At 42.6% G+C, this 19261-nt stretch overlaps 1 long non-coding RNA gene across 3 annotated transcripts in view; it reads left to right on the top strand.

Moving 5' to 3' along the window:
* Positions 1-2968: 2968 nt before the first annotated feature.
* LOC123035453 overlaps positions 2969-19261 on the top strand; it is a 61556-nt gene continuing 45263 nt past the window's right edge. For all 3 annotated transcript variants that reach the window (XR_006416949.1, XR_006416951.1, XR_006416950.1), the window contains exon 1: positions 2969-3156. This is a non-coding gene — a long non-coding RNA (uncharacterized LOC123035453). The remainder of the gene's footprint in view (positions 3157-19261) is intronic.

Genomic DNA, 19261 nt, shown 5'->3' on the forward strand with positions numbered 1-19261 from the left:
TGGAAGCCAAACCAACTTTCTATATGTCGCTCCAATAAGGAGAAGAAGGTGACTGAGCCTTAAGGAGATATGGCTTCCTTTTCACTGTCTCCACACTGACAGAGGGTTTATCTCTTATAAACATTGTTAACCTGGTCAGCCATAGTCTGGTTAGCAGTGGTTCTCCAGGGACCATTCCAGAGTCTTCATGGCTGGGGTCCTCTGAGGTCAAATACAGCAATGAAACCCCCTCTGGATGCAGGGAGGAAAATTCCTGGAGTCTTCCTGGGGAACTGGGTCCAGAGAAGGTGGGACTCTCGTGGTGTAATTCAGTAACTTTGTTCATTCCCTGAACCATTAAATCAGAAGCTGGAAGATGAAAGGCTGGCATATCATGAGAGTGAGCATTCAGGGCCCTGGTCCATGAACGTGGCCAGGGGTCTGGGCAGCTGAGGGTCATGAGAGCAGGTGGAGGGGCAGTGACAGGCAGAGGGACACCGTTGTCTGGCTGAAGAAGGCTGGAGGCTTAATGTGTCCCTTGGACCACCTGCTAAGAAGCATGGCCCATCCTGTTTCTACATGTAAGCCTCAACATATGTGCACCTACTTAATGCTGCTTATCATACTATTGACGTCTATAGAAAAAGTGCAAATCCTTCTATTTTTAGGTGCTTTTGATATCAAAAGCCTGTTTTAGCCTGTTTATTGATTTATATATTATTTGAAAGCCTTGTAGCTTAACTTTCATGTCAAAGAGTTTTCAAGGCTGCTTTTCCAGCCTCTGATGAGCCTGTGGTGCTCATGACATTGTTCTTGTGATCTGCCTGCCTAATTTCTAAGTACAAATTCCATCAGGTTTGCTTCTTATCAACTTATTAAGATAAAGACACATTAATTTGTTACATCTTTGATGTGACACAACAAGACACTGTGTTCAAAGAGTACATTGATGCTAGAAGTGCAGGCCAAAGTATAATCTCCCTCTTTTTAATTTATTTTTTGTGCTCATAATGAACTTGCAGGGTGGTCCTCTTTTATTCAGGGTTTACAGTGGAAGGGGTGGGTTAGAAAGAAATAGCGTACCCAATGCCACTGCGATTTCATAGGCGAATGAGCGAGGAAGCCCAGCCCCAGAGCAGATCTCCAGCAGGCCATACTACCAGGAAGGGTCAGGACTGGTATGTCAGCCACTGGGAGCAGGTGCAGGGAAGGCTAGAGGAGAGTCAGATGTTCTCACCCAGCAAAGCTGCAGTCATGGTCCCCATGCCCCACTTTACCAGTTCCCTCAACTGCCTTCCTTTCCCGCTTCTTGGAGGGCAAAGTTAAAGCTCTGAGGGCCAAAGAGGAGGGGGATGGGTCAACGGACTGTTGACAGAAAGAGGTGAGATGAGAGCAAGAGTGGCAGCCTTGTTCAGGGCCTTGGTGGAGGAAGAGCCTTTGGCCTGCGTTGTATGGACAAGTCCTAGGCACAACCCCTCGCCTATCCAGGCAGGGCTGGGAAAGGCTCCTGTGTGATCCCCACAGCAGTCGAGACCCAACGTGAGGCGCCTCCAGCCCAGAGGCTGGATCCTGTCCGTGGCTGAATTCCATCTAGACCGCAGCCCTTCTGGGAATTCTTTCTCATTTGCCAGAGAACCAGGGAGCTGGCTCCAGACATGGCAAGGGTGAGGATTAGGGCTGAGCCCCTCTGGTAGGGATGGCAAAGTCAGAGGAGTTGAAGTCCCCTTCCCAGGTAGTGACAACACAGGTGCAGCTGGGAGAGGCCTGCTTCCTGGGTGCTCCCCCGGCTCATTTTGACTCTAATCCCATTCACCTCGCCCCATTCACCCACCTTTCTCCAGCCTCATCCATCAGCTTTTCTTTCCCATGGCCTCTTCACAGAAAATAGATTCCCACCTCTGGTGTAGAGAATAAAGGGTTTCTTATTAAAAGGTGCAAGCATCATTTCAGGGGGTTTCATGCCCTGATGTCTCCTCACACCCATTGAGCTAAATGCAGTCCATCAGCCTTGTCATGTGAGCGACTAACGGCATGCACCACCCTCTCTTTCTCTGCACACACACAGAGTTCTCCGATATCAGGCCTGCAGCAAAACCATGGCATTTATCAAACAGCTGCTGGTAGACCACCATATATGATTGCCAGTCTGATCTGGTCAGTCACAAGCTATGCAGCTGTGCAAACATATCACAGAGCTTTGTATTGGAGCAGGCAAGACCAAACTTCCATTGGTAAAGGTGGAAATCGGCTGCCTGGAGCCAAAGTGTGGAGGAAGAGGAGAAGGCATTCTCTGGATAATTGTGGCAGCTTCCTAAAATCTCTGCGGATGGGAAGCCCCTTTCGAGGACAATGATCGTTTGCATTATTGGCAGGCGGTGGAATTCCTGATTGGCCTCTCCCCACTGGTTCTGATGCTTTCCATTTATGCAGCTGAAGAGCCAGCCTGTTTCTCTAATTAATCCACCTGAACAACAGTAAAAGAGCACAATTAGCCCTGAGTCATCCTGGCACACGTCCCCCACCTGCTGCCAAGGCTTCATGTGACACATAGAGACGTCAGTTGCTCACTCAGTCAAGCTAAGCCTCACATGTTGGCTGGATGGGAGGAGCTGCTGACCCTCTCGGTAATTACTCAGTCGAACAGCTTAACTAACATGCAAATTCCTCTGCTGAGTGACAGGTAAACATTGTGAGGCCCCTGCCTTACGCTGGCAGAGGGGAGGAGAAAAGCAAGAGAGGGAGGGTACTGACATAGATGTAAGTGCGCGTGTCAGTTCCAGATCTAATGCGGCTTCGAAGTATGACATGATTCATTAGCTTTATTTCATGCTCGGGGTAACGGAGTTGTGGTTGCTGTGTTAATTAAGTGGGGAGGGAGCAGGGTGGAACTTGGCAGGCAGAAGTCAGCTGGCATGGCACACACATCCCAGAGGGCAGGGCTGCTCCAAATCACGGGCTTTCCCGTTCTCCCAGTATTCCACATCCACACCCTCCATTCAGAGCAAAGGAAGCAACGCAAATGCCACTCAACTATTTGGGCTCCGTGGTCCATTGGCAAACTCTGGGGGAGCTCACCAAAATAGCAAGGAACCTTGTGTCACCCTGTGCTGTTCTTAGCCTTTGAGGCGCCACAAGGCTTGCGGTTGTTTTCACTGCAGCAGAGCCTCTGGAAATCAGGTGAGAGAGATCTTTTGCCATGCCTTCCTTCAGTGTGGCAAACCTAGTTCTAGCAGACTGATGCAGAGCTCCAGGTGCTTTTCTCAGCACAAGGAAGCTACACCAAAGCCATTGTTGTCTGTTGCTTTTCTGTAGGCATGAGTGTTTTTACAGTAGCCATAACATGTGTGTGTGTGAACTTGAAATTTTATAGTTTTTGAGTCAATTAATAGCAGCATTTCTTTTTAGAGGTGTCTTGTATGCTCACGAGCTCAGGTATTAGGTCCTCTGGCACAGCTGTAGTATGCCAGTTCACGCACAGCTATAAGTTGTCCTGTACACATACACCTTTGCAGGTGAGGTGCTGCTCCTTCCCACACAGCCCAAGCATGAGCGTGTCCTACTGAGTGTGTCTGCACCATCAGTGGAAGCAAACATTTTTTCATGCAAGCTCGGCCTCCTTGTTCCAAACTCCCAAAGTTCTATCCCTGCCCAGAAACCAGAAACTACCCTCAGTGATAAATGAAGTGTAATTATCAATACCAAATTTGTACAATTAGATGGCACATCCCTTGAGAAAAGTCAACAGCTACCAGATTACCCACAGGTATTTGCTTTGCTTACTGTTTTATTTATTTCCTTTTAAATCAGGATAAACAGCATTATTTTCTTTCCTCATTTATCCTCTCAACAATCCCTGAGGCAGTGTAGGCTGAGAGAGATTGAATGGCTCGGAGTTACCCGGGGGGGTCCATGGCTGGGCCGTGATTAGGACCTGGATCTTGCCAGTATGAGTGAAACCTTCAGCTGCAGGCATGCAAGGATTTGTGTGTGCATGTGTGTGTGTGTGTGTGTGCTGGGGATGTATATGCATACATATCTAGCATCGTGAAACAAGTCTCTGGTTTTGTAAAGATCTTTGAATGATGGTGAAGACTGAGGAGACAGTCTCAAAGTGGGGCAGGCCTGGCTGTAGACTAATCCATCTATTGTTTCTCATCAGAAGACCTGATGCTCCTAGAGGCCAGATGGTGCTGGTGGACTGGGTGCAGGCAAAGAAGGCAGGGCAAAGGCAAAAGGTGCAGGGCCAAAATGTATATAAGGAGAGGAGAGGAGAGGAGAGGAGAGGAGAGGAGAGGAGAGGAGAGGAGAGGAGAGGAGAAAAATGGGAATCCATGAATCTGGGCTCAGTTCCCCAATGCAACAAAGTTGTGTCATTTTTTAGAATACGGAAGAAAGCTGCAGCAGCAACAAATCAACTAAATAAATAACAATGATTTTAAGCTTAATAAAGTCATCAAAGTAATTTTTGGGATAATAAAATTGTGCTATATTTCATATAAGCTCTTCCTGGGGTTGATACCATGATTAAAAACACTTTTTCATTAACATTTATTAGGGACTAAAATGTTAACTTTGATTGAATTTTCCACAGGGAACTAAAGTCATGAAGCTAATCTCCTCTCCTTTATTCTGGTTAAGAAGCAAAGAAAGAGCACAATGGACCATTCCACTTTAGTGACAAAAGCCAGAAGGAAAACGAATGAACAAGTACAGAACGTGTGCAGTTAGGACTAGTTTTAGCCTGATTCTACACAGACATATTCCACTAGGTTAAAACAACCTGTTTTTACTGGGCTTGCCTTCCCATCTTCTTTTTCCTGCTGGCCTTCTTAACAGACAGCTGTTTCTAGTTTATGCCCAAGATCCAAATAACGAATGGGCTATTATCAATCTTGCCCAGCCTGCTTCTGAAAATATATGCGACAGCATAAAAATTAATAGGGCTCCATAGGGAAGTAAGTCCAATTATGGCCAGGAGCAAACTGTAAAGGAAGAATAAAATGGGAATGCAAACACCTTTGAGGGCAATGATACCTCCAGGTGCATATAAAGGATATAATGTGTTCCCAGTGGACGACCTACTGCCACTAGGATTTTGGCAACTGTGTTTGTTCTACAGACTGAAGTTGTAACATTTGGACAGATATCTCCTGCAATTTCCGCACTCCAACAGGAGAGCCGCAGTAAAGATCAAGGTACTTTCCGTTGATGTAAACCTCAGTGGTCAAGCGAGGCAAAAGGAAACTTGGGCTACTATCCTAATTCAAGATCACCAGGTCTCTAGTTATCTCGCTCAATGTTCATTAAAAGGAAGAGGTTGTTGACTGGCAAAATAATTTATAAGCAGTCTGTTACATCTGTTCTTTCGGATTAATAGAAGTTAGTGGTCCAAGCATGATTATGGTATTAAGATGTGACATCACTGGAATATTTGCCTTGAAGCCAGAGCAAATATAAAATCCAGAGTGTACTTTGTCACTTATTATCGGAGATGGACCCATGGTTGTCATGGTAGCTGAGTAATTCTGAACTAGTTCTAAAAGTCTGCCTGAGGGCCACTTCATATGATCCTGAGATAACAACTTTGACCTCCAGTTTGTGTACTTGTTCAAGGATGCATCAGGCAGCAGTTGAAAAAGTCAGCGCTCTCCAAAAAGACCATTTGTCCTTCATTCTTGGATGTATGATCATATGAAAAGTATGAGGGTTCTGTTATCTCCAGTGAACGGAGTTTATAACTGCTATGCTTTTATTTAGAATGACTTCCTTCCTCATTGCCAGAGCAAGAAGCCTCCATTTTGCATTCTCAGCAGTGCACCCACTAAGTGACCGTCCCTCTGTGCTGGCAGGCTGCAAGTGCCCCTTGTCTGTCACATAATGGCAGCCATCACTGATTCATAAAGCTCTTCTTTCTGTCTCCCCTGTCATTCATTTATTTACATTGTCTTTCCCCTGGATCAATCTGGACCTGCATAGGGCGAACACGCAAAGTAAAGTGTTCCATCCCGGCCCCAGTCCTTCATCCATTTGTCATCCTCAACCCATAGATTTGCCTGTCTCTTCTACACATGGAGAATAACCACATAAGCAAGAGCACTAGAAAATCAGTGCTTGAATAGGGTTGCCCACACCACAGCTGCTCATGCTCTTTCTTGTGCCCTCCCTGCATTCTGCCAACTAGTTCCAAAGTCAGCTCTGTTTTTTAAAATGTTTTGCTTTGCATTTTATGCCTTGCTTAGAGTTTGTTTAGTTTGCTGTTAACTACAATGTACATTAAGTTGGAATTTTAACATAACTCTGTTGTAACCTGTTCTGATGCCATTTCCACACCAGTGTTTTCATCTTTCATGGAACTTTCACTTGCTGCGACTCAAATTGTCCACTGAAGAGTTTGATTTTTTAATTGTGTTGCTCCATTCAGCTGAAATGCGCCATCTTGCACTGAGTAGAGCTTCTCGCACTGTTCACCTGCATGCTGGCAGCCAGAACTGGTCCTGACCTTCAGCAGAGTGGGACAAGCAACTTGGCTGGCAGATTCTGGGGGGCAAAAATGGCAGCCCCTCAAGCCACTACTCCTAACCCTCCCGGGGCATTGCTGTTTCTTGGACGTTCAACCCGCATGTGCCCTACAGCTTGTCGTGAAGCCCCTAAACCACCCTGTTGCCGTTTGTTGTGGTGAAGGACCCCATCCCACTGCCAGAACTAAAGTAGCATTTCTCGGCAAGGACATTTGGCTTCTGTATGTGGAACGGTGTGTGGCGTGGGGCATCTTGTCCTTTCTCTCTGAGAGCAAGGAGTCCTGGGCCAGCCCATTGGAAATCCTCTGGGAGCCTAGGCTGTCACACTGGGTTTTGGCAAGGGCAGCACCCCAGCTGAATGTGAACTTGACATGCACACTGCCAACCTTCTGCAGTGGTGTAAAAGAGGCCAGTGTTCCCTTCCATTTGTATGTAATCACACAGCCATTATCCACTCTGCCCCCTCCTAGCAGAATATTGATTTCATCCTCCAACAATGTTCAAGTGTACGGTGCACACTAACGTTCCCCTGCCTGGAAAAATAACCCTGAATGTGCTCAATCGTATTTTAGAGATCAATGAAGCATAAATGCACATTTCCAATTGTGCAGGCTTGTTTGTTTACCTTGCACAGTTCAAGCCCTTTAACCATCCGTTTACCTGACAATTACCCAGGGTTAACAACAGAGTTTTTACTTGGGGACTAGTGAAAACAAATTCACAGCAAAGTGTGGGCTGAATGAGATTAGAAATAATAATCGCCTAAACCCATTCTCCAGCCTCCATCCCGTTCCCATTATCTCCTCTTTTTTTAAACCTGTCTTCTGACAAATTCCCCCAACCTCAAGCTCTCTCCAACTCCCCCTTCCTATGTACCTTACATCCCCCCTACTCTTCTGATTGTTTCCCCTCCAAACATAAACATGATTCATTTAACCAATGGATCCACTGCTGCAAAAACAGAATTCCCAGCCAGAACCTGATGCGCAAAAGCTGCTACGTCCATTTTAGAGCAGGGTGCCCAATGTAGCTCCAAAAAGCACCTGCAAAGCCTGCCTCCTTAAAAAAAAGTTTAAATAAAAAACTGAAAAAGATTGGGGTGCCTCCTTCCCCTTCCCTTCCCTGAACCTGCTGCTGATCAGCTGTTCAGCAAACAGGGAGAGAAAGGCAGGCAAAGGGGTAGACAGGAGAGGAGGAGCAAGGCTAGCATGCAAGAGAAGGGAGAAACAGGGAGGTGGGGGAAGAGAAGCAGCTAGGCTAGCAGCTGGGGCGGCGAGAACGAGAGCAAAGGGAAATGGTCTGTATAGGCAGAAGAGTGGGTGGGCCCAGATCAGCTCTCTCCAATTCCTCCTTCCCCCAGCCTCTTGCCTTGCTCTTTCTCTCTCCTGCACATGACAGGAGCCCGCAGCAGCTGCTATGGGGCTAGCCATGTCCTCCATGCCAGCCATGTTGTGGTGGTGCCCACAGCAGTTTCTCAAATTCCCAAATGAGCCCATGGGTCCAAAAAGTCCAGGACTCTTGGTCTAGAGCTTAGGCACTGTTTGCTTTAGCTGTGGGAGAAACAAATAACTTTCCACTTTCCTGGAATATCCATCATGCATTCTTTTCTTTTTTGGGGGGGCAGATACATCTTTAAGCTATAGCCCTCTTGGGTTTTCCCTTTTTCCATCTTTTTCCTCATTGCAGAAAATCCATCAAACAAACTCCCCTTCCTGCTGCACACAGACACCCACCAAGCTGGGAATGCTGCTGCAAATGCCTTCCAGTGGTAGTGTTGGGAATCTGCTGCCTGGGGACAGCCACAGCCTATGGAAGCAGTTGAACAGGCATACAGAGAAAACAGGCAACCAGCAACATAACTGAACACAGCAAAGCAGACTATAACTTCGTTACAAGTAGCACGTAACACGTCTGACAAAGTCACTTTTGCATGAGCACAATTGTGCCTAAAAAGACAGCATTGTTGAGACTGGAGATAACAGCATCAGTTTCCTGCGGTACGATACTACTGCTGTTGTTATTTATTGACTGGATTTCTAACCCACCCCATTAGCCACGGGGCTCCCCATGGCTCCCAAAGTAGGAACGGGGCATCTCTAAGGAGCAACAGGTGGTGTCCAGGTGGTCTGGGTGCTTAAGCAAGGCTGTGGGGCATTTCTGTTCCATCACCATTGCTCTGAAGGGTGTCGTCAGCTGCGTTTTGCAGACCTAGCTGAATGCTTGTCCTAGTCACTTAAGTTCTTAAAATGTGGCTTTAAATCTTAGTGAAATTGTATAAAGCTTTGACTTTTCTTTATTGTCATTTACTGTATTCCACGAACTGTAGCATGCTTCCCAGAGAGCTTCATCTTTGGGGAGGTATACAAATTTGTCCGGCTGATTGATTAATTAAGCCTTGATCTGCATGCTCAGAGGTCTGCATCAAGGCCAGTGACGAAGGGAGGTGTTGCTGGAAGCCTGCTGAGGCTCATGCCCTCTCAGGGGGCTCACTGCCAGCTCCTCTGCCCTCTCCAAGCAGGAAAGCAGCAGCCAGCTGGAGAAGGTCCCGTTGCACCTGTCGTTTGCCTTGTGCCCTCTGTCCGGCACCTGTGCAGACGGAGCCGCAACAGACAGGCAAGTGAATGCGGAGCTGAAACAGGAGCGAGGAGGAGGGGGACCTGCACAGGCAGGGGGGCCACTGAGGACAACTTGTGCACCCCCCAACCTGGAGCCAACACCAGCCTGGACAAAAATGGCACGTGGTGTGGTTTCCTTGGCTCGAGTAGACTTGTTGTTCAGGAATCCCTGGTCTACTGCAAGGGGAGGGAGCACGGAGGGGTCTTGCTAAAGGCCTGCATGCTACCGTTGTGGCTTCCTTTTTCCAGGTGGATTTGTTTCTTTTAAGAGGCCATCATGAACACCTGTCAAAGGCAAAAACCGTAAAGGGTGGGTCTGAAATGGGGCAAAAGCTGGAAAAGGAGAAGATGGTGCCTTGCTTTGCTCACCCTATTCACTGCCCAAATGCTTATTTTAATTTTAAGGTTATTAAAAATAAATAAAGTCTAGCATCAGTTCTTTGCACCCAAGCCTGCTTACAGTCCCCCCCCCCCCCCAAAAAAGCACCTCTATTATTCTCAGGCCATTTGGTAGTGGTTTCCATGGAGATCAAAAGCAAAATAGCATGCAAATCAACACAAGCCCCAGCGTTCAATAACAACCTTAAAAGGGCAGCTGGATAAGACGACAGAAATCACTTGAAATGCTTCAACCTGCTCTGCTAGCTGTGATTAGATCTAAAAGGGAAAGAAAAATACCCTGATGGATTATAGAGCAGACGAAAGGAGTCTACCAGCAATGGGCTGCAGCCTGCATGATTATTTTATATACATGCACACATTTTACACTGTATCTTTTCCTATATTCACATAGGAAAAATATGTCTATATCTACCATGATAATAATTCTCCATGAATGCAGAACATTTGACATTTCTCCCCCCTGCCATTTAAAGCAACTAGAATTTTGGTAATTGTTTTGAAAATTCTTCTATTGTATGTCCTATTTTCAAATCATCAAGTATGGCTGTTATTACTCTCCTTTCTTTGTGGAGTAATGAAGCATGAGTGTCCCCTTTTTTTCTTTTCAAAGCAACAGTTTAAAAAGTTACACATGTCTATTTGTCTTCAATTAAGCAGCACATTTATACAGACCAACCAAAATGTCACGAAACAGCAAGCAAGCTTTTGAGTTTTCCAGATATCTTCACCAGGATGAAGCAAACCAAAAGCAGAGGCAGGGAAAGAGGCCAGAGAAGCACAAAACTCAGCTTAAACATAGCCCTGTGAATCACATTTAGACCCCGCCTAGGAACTGCAGCCTGACTGCAAAATTAGTGTCTGTTAGGTGCCACAGGCATCTCTGCCACCTGGCATTCTGTGATGATGAAGCCGTGGCTGAACCCTATGTTTGAAAACAGGATGTCTGACTGTTACCCAGATCTGTCTCTAGATTGCTACTCTTTGGGTGGAGGGCTCCATTAACGTACACACATCTGATACAGTCAAGCCTAAACAGGAAAATCATAGGATAGAATAATCAACCTAGAATTGTCATTGGAACAAAGGACTTTTAAAAAACACAGAGAGGGACATGGAGAGAGGGAGAATTCAATGCACTAGCCACAAAGCTTGGATATTCAACTCACAAAAACTCTAAATTGGAAGTAAATTGATCACTCAAAACATTCCTGTGGTTCTGAGCCAAGGTGTTTAATTATGCAAAGTGGAATGGCTCTATTTTTGGGCTTTGGCATTACTTGATTGTTGACAGAGGATAATAGATGCCCGTGAATAGTTTGTTCTCTAATGCTGCAGATATGTGTGAATCATACCCATGTCTAGGGAAACGGAAACAATGCTGTATGAGAGAAAGGAAAGCAGTAGTGACGAGTCCTAACAAACTGCACAGGTACTGCCAATATGCTTTCTTCTGCCCAACCAGTACATTTATCCGTGAACCAATTATTACTAAAATCCTGTTAAGTCCTCAGTACTCCTTTGTTTAAAGTAAATTTATTTACAAAGGCTGCCTACTGCTCAGAAGTGGAACCACACATCTATATGGATGTTTAACATTTAATTCATGTTATTCCCTCCCTTTAGCAGTTTTGTCAAAGAGTCTTTCAGCCTGAAGTACATAGATGTGATAACCAATGTGTATATTGTGGGGGCATGGACTTCCTTCAATCTGTTCCATCTGTGTTTTGCAGATTGTGAAGCATCTTTCATTCAATCATTTGCTGACTGACAGAATCAAATTTTTTAAACCAGAATTTCATTCTTCTTGCACAAATGTACAAATGTGCTGTCATTCATATGAATTAGCAAAAATCTCCCATCCAAGTGAAATAGCGATCCATCCACATGACTGTGGAAACTACATGAGCCAGAAAAAGCCAGTCTAGTGCAGAACATCCAAGTTGAATTCATAAAAATTTGAACTCATCTGAATCTGTTGGAGATGTTTCCAACATCCTTTGTGATCGGTCACAACTTGAATGATCAGAACTAAATATTTGGTTAAAAAAATAACAGCCTAAGAGTATTTGTAGAATACAGTCTAAGTCTGGTGAATTTAGGAAAGCTGGTATTTAATTATATTAGTCTACTGTCTTAATAGTGGCCCATTTCAGAGATAAAACAGGTCACTACTTTAAAAAATATGAAATAGATTGGAGGAAAGTTTCTCTTTCCCCTAGATAAGAGATTAGCAGAGCTACATGTAGGATGCCATATTGTACAGATAGATTTGTGCTAAAAGATCAAATAATTTGACATGTCTTACTTTAATACTCAGAGTCTGAATTCAGTGTTTGGATGTGGATGGTAACCAACCCTGATTTTCTTTTCCTTACTCTGTAGCAAGCTAGTTCACCTGCTTGAAATATCTAGATAGATAGCTTTATCCTTGTGCTGCCTAGCCCTATAGGAAAGTCTTGGAGATAATACAATCCCTGCCCCTCTTTGTGGCAAATCTAGATTATGCAGGCTATTGAGTTAGGAACATGTGTGCATATCAGATCCTGTCTCATGCAGGATATTTAATGACCTCAATCCACAGAAAATAAATTCAATCGTCTTTCTGCATATATTCAGTTCAGGCCATAGTATACGAAATACAAAGCAGCTGCTTTCCATATTTCTTTTTATCATTTTCATGGACATAGGTTCAGTAACAGTGTGAACAAATGTGCAAGCGACATCCATTCTACTAAAAGGATGAATCGAATGTCAGGTAAGATGGATGGAAATAAGAGGATGTGACTAGCAGGGAAAAGTTGGAAAGCGTGGAGGAGGTCACATTGTTGTCTTGGTGATTTAAATAACTCCAAAATGTTCCAAACAGAAAAAGATAATTGTCCTATCCTTACTTTATGAATTACAGAAATAGGAACAGGGTTGTGAAGCTGTTTCTTGGCTTGGCCTGGTCACCTAACAACTCTTTCGACTGATGGAGCATTTTCCCTATGATTGATGGCTCATGCAACCCATTAACCCCACTGACTAGAAACAGGGTTTCTAATTCGCTGGGTTTACAACTTCCATGATATCAGTGGTGTCTTCTCCAGTTTAGCTGTAAACCACACAAAAACAAGCCAGAACTGCCTAGGTAGGTACCAAGTCTCTGATCACTCTGTCTGTGGCCCAAGTTTACACAACAGGGGTACCCAAAGTTTAAATAATCCTGGGTATTTTACCTCAGTGGGAGTGGGTGGGTGCTCTTGGTGCCTGTGTCTTTAAAATCATAGGAGCAGCCATATGCTCACTCTCACTTCCCAAAATTAACAACATGTGGGTTGTTTGCAATATGTGAACTAGATCCATATTAGAACTCAGTTTCCAAATAATTCTGATTCCAGAACTCTTCTGCTATGTAAGTTTTAAAAACGCAGTGGATTAGTTCCCAGAATTCTTTTTTAAACAATGCACGAGCCATTTCTACTGGTACCCAGTGGAGGCTGGTTACTCCAGTGTCAACAGGGCTGTGTATCCACTCCAGGTTTTACTTTTAAGGAGCTATCTTTGATGCCAAACCTCTTTTGAGGGGAGGCTTCAGCACCATAGATAGCTCCTTAAAAGTAAAATCTGGAGCACAGCTGTTACCATTGGAGAAAACAGCCTCCACTGTTGGCATCTCCTTTTTTAAGTGAAGAAAAGGCTCTCCCTGAGAGTTGGAGGGAAATGAATTAATAGCAAGTTGTTAATTCTTCCAGGATAAACAGGAAAGCATTTATTCCATTTAGTGAGCTAAAAGGGATGAATGCCACTCAAGGGCCCTCTACCCAAGAGAAAGGACAACATATGGAATATGCATGATTAATCTTAACAAGGTGTGATCCTTGCATTAACCCTCTGGCATAATCCTTGCATTATCCCTACAAAATCCTTAGCCTTTTGTTAGAGGGAACCTTTGTTATTGCTGCATTAATCTAATCTTCCCCTCTTCTGTACAAGTTCTTCACAACTTATAGACTGGTTTTAAATGTTGCGGTTACCTTGTGGTAAAGTGGTGTTAAATTATTTCATTTAATTTCATTTTTTTCTTCAGAGATATTGCTTTTCTTCACAGGAAGCTTCACTTGTCCTTTCAGAATCAGTTTGAACATCCCACAAAAGCAATTCTGGCATAGCCTTTAAGTATTGTTGTTCTTGTGCATTTGGTATATCACCCCGTGGTTTGATAATAAAGGGAGTTGTATAAATATTTTAAATAGATATGAATAAGTACGTACATTCATCAAGGAGCTATAGGCAATAATGGTTCCCTGGCAAGTATATCTGTAGGGTGGATGTACATGTGGCCATCTGGATCGGGGATCAACCTGCATGTAGTAAATTAGCGTAACCAGTGGAAAGTGAAGAGTTGGTTTTTGACATAAGCCTTTGGTTATTGCTGTCAGCTTCATTCCTCTGCTGGGGGGGGGGACTAATTAGTTAGCTCCCCTCATATAATATATTAACTAATAGTAGTTAATATTAGTATTAACTTGTCTGATTTGGTTTTAATTTTAATGACTGATGATTTCAGGAGGTCCCATTTTTGGAAGTGAAAATGGGAATAGTCTATCTATCCATCCATCCGTCCATCCATCTATCTATCTGGTATTCTTTCAAGGAAATGGCACTCAAGTAGCTTATAATCATAGGACTAAGTAAAATAAAAGTTTGATTAGAACAGCTTTTATTTTACCAAAACAGATCAACTTCCCATATATACCTACCTGGACATTAAGATCATCTTTTGAAGTCCCTCTTAGGGAATCCCCTCCAAGGGAAGTAAAGAGGGTGGTGGCCAGAAGGGGTCTTTTTGGTTGTGGCACTGCATTTATTTATTTATTTAAAGTTTTTGTATGCCGTCCCCTTGCTATATAGCCTAGGGACGGCTCACATTTTTGGACTCAGCTCCCCAAAGAGGTATGCCTCATGCCTACCTTTTTCTCTTTCAGGTGTCAGGTGAAAACCTTTTTATTTTCCAGGTATTTTAATAGTTAAACTTTAGTTTTAATATTTTGTTGTATATAATTACTGTGCCTGTTTTAAAAACTTGATTACAGTGGGAGTGGCTTGTTGGATTGTATTACTACGCTGATATTTGCAATGTGATATGGCATTGGTGGTCTCTGTTGTTATTGGTAGTTTTCGTGATTTTATTGGTTTTGTTGTATTATCTTTGGTTTGTGTCTTTGATCTTCTTAACCACCCAGATAGTCTTTGGGCTATTGGGTGGTTGAAAAATGTAACAAACAAACAAACAAACAAACAAACAAACAAAGGTCTACTTGAATCAAAATGTATTTGCCTGATGCTGGAAGAATAGCAAGGAAGGATTCTCCGTTGCTTGATTTGGACCCAGATCTTAAGGTCCAAGTAGGTACATATGGGAAGTTGGTTGCAACATTTTGTGGTGCTTTGGAAATTTTTGCAAAAAATTGTTGTTTTAGCATTTTTTCTACAAATCTGTTTTACACAGAGACCAGTATGACCCAGCAAGTGTTCTGTTATAATCCCTGGACAGGGAACCTCAAATGTTCTAGTAGGTTTAGAAATTTAATGTGGTTGAATGGCAAAGCCATCTACATTACAAACTTGCAGGCAGGAGTTAAGCTGTGCAGTTGAAGTATAGAAAAATTTATGTGCATATTTTCTAAGATATAAAAATCAGACTAACAGTACCTCTCTGCACAATTCTTTATAAAATATTATATTCATTCATGTCCAGGACCATCATAGGTTCCCATGAGTTGATCTGCATCTTTGTGACATGATGATAGTCTTGAGAGTTTCTCCATCAGTGAATCCTATCATGTCCCTCTGCCTTGAATTCATCCAGATTGTGCAAGAATTCTTTGTAGTAGATCAAATTCTTTGTCGTCCCTTGGTCTCACGGAATGAGAGACACAAAGCACAACTTGCACACTGCTGGTGTCTTTTGAATATAAGTTGATGCAAAGAAAAGATATTGTCTCACATGTTCTGGGTTTGAAATGTTCTTTGACACACTTCTTTGTTGTATTTCTGTGTCCTTAGTTTTGTGTTCTGAGGGTCTCCTCTACAGAGCTTTTATTTTTTATATATAACAATTGGAATAAAGTGGGTACAGAAGAGCTTCTGCCCCTTTTAAGTTGTCATTTTCATTTCTTCTAAGCTGAACAATAGATCAAGTATATTCTTTGCCATGTTTTAGCTACCAGCGCAAAGGATATGAAAACTCTTCTTGTTTTCTGACATCAATCCTGTTAAGAACTCATATTGTGCCTCTGCATTTATTATGCTTGTCCTGACAAGTTTATGCTATTGCCAACATATTTATTTACACATTTATGCCATGACAACACATGTATTTTTAATAACTTGAAGATGGGCTTGACTCTGATGGCTTTCTTCACTTCAGCCACTAGCTAACACCACCCAAACTCACTTCTTTTGATTTTAGTTTTGATCTAGTACATACCCCACACACATTATTCCCTCTCTCTCTCTCTCTCTCTCTCTCTCTCTCTCTCTCTCTCTCTCTCTCTCTCTCTCTCTCATTGATAAAAAACCTATATAGATAGCCTTTGGCTGCTAGTGGCTATGGGGATCAGGGCAATGATGGATGCTGGCTGAGACATGCTGGGATTTGTAGGATTTTTTTTTCCTATCTGAGCAAACACAAGATTGGACTCTATATTTCTCCTTACTTTTGCTGGCTGCCAGCAAGGAGCCTGGGCATTTTGCCCAAGGTTGGAGACAAATCTACGTAACCATGGATTAGACTCTGAACCATTTGATTCTTCAGCACTTTGCACCATCTTAAGACTGCCCATAGCAGATTGCTCAACTTCAGGATCAAGTCATTCTTCCCCTCTCTTCCCCCTGTTTTTGGGGACAAGCTTTCCCACAATTTTGTGCATATTTGGTTGGTTTTAATAAAAGTATTGCTGGATCATTAATTTTTAGAATGTTTCTAATTTTTTAATTTTATTGATTGATCTTATGGACTGCTTCAATATTCCTACTGGGCTCTCTAAGCAGATTGCAATCAGAACATTATAAAACAAATGATAACACAATTAAAACAATGTGCATATATCAATATTATCAATATAAATATAACAGCTGAGAATATTAAAGCATGGTGAATTAAAATAATAAAGTTTTCTATTAAAATTGTTAAATAAAAAAGATTAAAATGACTGGAGAATAAAACCTGGCACCAAAAAGATTGTAATGAAGGCACCAGGTGAACTGCTCTAGGGAGGCTAGTCACAAGCAGGATGCAATTGCCCCAAAAGCCCCCTTCTGTTCGCCATCCTCCTCATTTCCGTAAAGAACAACACAGCTTGCTTTGTTTTATGTGTTGTCTAAAATTTCTTTTTAATGTTGCTGCTCTTTCCATGGTGCTTTTCTTTTCTGCTAATGATAATTATGTTTAAAAGGAGAAACCTGTGCTCATTTTCATCATTCTAACATAGGATGTTTCCTTTAACAGTTCCATGAGCATTTCAAAAGTCTGAATTTTGTGGTGTGATTGCCCAGAAATGGAGTCAGATACATTTGCTACTTTCTGAGAACTTTGCAGCAATGGAATATTTTATTTTCATCTTCTAGATATGCTTACATACGTATTATTGCTAATCTGGGTCAAAATTAACTGTTGCTATCAATACTGAAAGCTTCCCCATTGGAGATGTTCAGTTGTGCTCCTCAGTGTTTATTGCAACACTTAGCTCTTCTATTTTTGATAACGTTATAGAAGTAGCAGAGAATTTTGATAAGATAACAAGTCCCATGCAAGTCTCATTATTTTATATTGTATATTTGTATCTTATTTTAATGGATATATTTTAAAATGTTATTTATGATGTTTTAATTCATTGTTGTAAGCCGCCCCGAGGCTTCGGCGAATGGGGAGGCATAAAAATGTTTTAATAAATAAATAAATAAATAAATAAATTATGTCGTCTCACCATAGGCCATATTCATTGTTACCAAATTTTGCTAGACATTATTACAGCAGAAAAAACACTTTACCTAATGGCCCTGTATGTCACAATAATTTCTGATTTTCTCATAACAGTATTGTTATGGCTGCTGGTGAACCATCCCAGGACCATTCCAGAAAGATTCCTGGTTAATAGCCCAGAAATGGTTGATGTTTCCTGAATGGAAGCTAATAGATGGCACATTGTTGACAACCTCTCTATGTGTTTGAATGAGAAATCCACCAGAGCTCGGAGACTGATGTAGGGGAGCAGGTCTACTTCCATGCAGAAGTGCCTACTCTTTGCTCTGTGACATATGTCTCCATTGCTTTCTAAACCAAAGGAAGCCAAACCAAGTCCCTGGCACTCCTTAATGTTGTGCAGCAAAGTAGAGCACACATAACAATACTGTTGGCAGCTACGAGGATACGCAGAAAAAATTAAAACCAGAGGGCTTCAGGAACTGTTTCACAGTTACAGAGGCATGCAATTCTATCTGCATTTACTTGGAAGTAAGCTAATTTGAATTTGAGTATCATTGCATCTCATCTTGCATTAAAGTCACAGGTTTAGGCCTCTTAAAAGGGCTGGCCCATGAGCAGAGGGTTGTCTGCCATTACTCTTTGGCAAAGACCTGTTCTAAAGACTCTTCACGTCTTTGGAAACAGTTTTAATGAAGCAACGTCAGTGCCTTCCTTATAACCTGAAGTCTCTGCTTGATCCTGCCTAAGCTGGGAAGCTGAGCAAGGTGGGGTCTTGTGGAAACCTGGATGGGTACCAGAGAGCTTCAGCTACAGGTGGTATAGAAATGTCATGGACAACAACAACGATTGGACATTTAGCTCAGCTTCTGCTACCAGCTAGAATAGAGTCTCAAAATTCAGTTCTCCTTTAGGTTCAACTTGAGAGTTATTGCCTAACTCCACTGAAATCTTGACAGATATTAGCTTTTTGAATATGTTCCAGGATCTAGGATTTAATGTGACTGGATATTTTTGAGAAGCACTGGGTCATAAGTATTGTTTCACTCCCTTCACCTGTGGGAGAATCCTAATTTAAAATAGGTCATAAATTTCTTGGTGGGAGGGAAAGGACAAATGTAGCTTCCCACAACAATACCAATTTGAATCAACTTGTCTTAACTTTTAAAACTCTGGTCAAATTAAAAGTTGAATTCCATCTGTGCTTGTTGGCTGTTTTTTCAGTAACAATCTCAGCTTTTGTTATCTCAGCTTTTTGGTCTTGAATATTTATTTATTAACTTTATATACCACTCAAATGGCAGATGCCCTCCCTTGAGGTTTACAATCATAGCTACACAAGAATACATAGAACCCAGCACTGATATTAATAATCAAAGCAAATGAATTAGAAATCAAAATATATTTAATAAAATACACCCTTGCCTCACCCTTCCCTATTCTGTTTCTCCATCTCCTTGCTTAACAGCAGCTTCTTATTCATGATACAGGTTGAGCACCAGGATGATCAAGAGCTGAGGCACACTACTTTCTTTCAGGACCATCCATAGCATCTCATGATCCACACAAAGCCTTGCCGTAGTCTATACAACATAGGCTGATCCAGTATCCAATGTATATTTGTGATATGGTCCTGAATGCCTCTTCCTTTTCTGAATCCAGCTTGAACATCAGGGATCTCTTGCTCCATCGAGGGTAGTATTCTTTGTTGCAAACCCTGGAGCATTTCTTTGCTTGCATGGGAAATCAGTGTGAGAGTCCTATAGCTTTTGCACTGTTTT

The sequence above is a fragment of the Varanus komodoensis genome, unplaced genomic scaffold (genome assembly GCF_004798865.1).
Source record: "Varanus komodoensis strain SLA01 unplaced genomic scaffold, ASM479886v1 scaffold7_1, whole genome shotgun sequence".
Classification (NCBI taxonomy): Eukaryota; Metazoa; Chordata; class Lepidosauria; order Squamata; family Varanidae; genus Varanus; species Varanus komodoensis.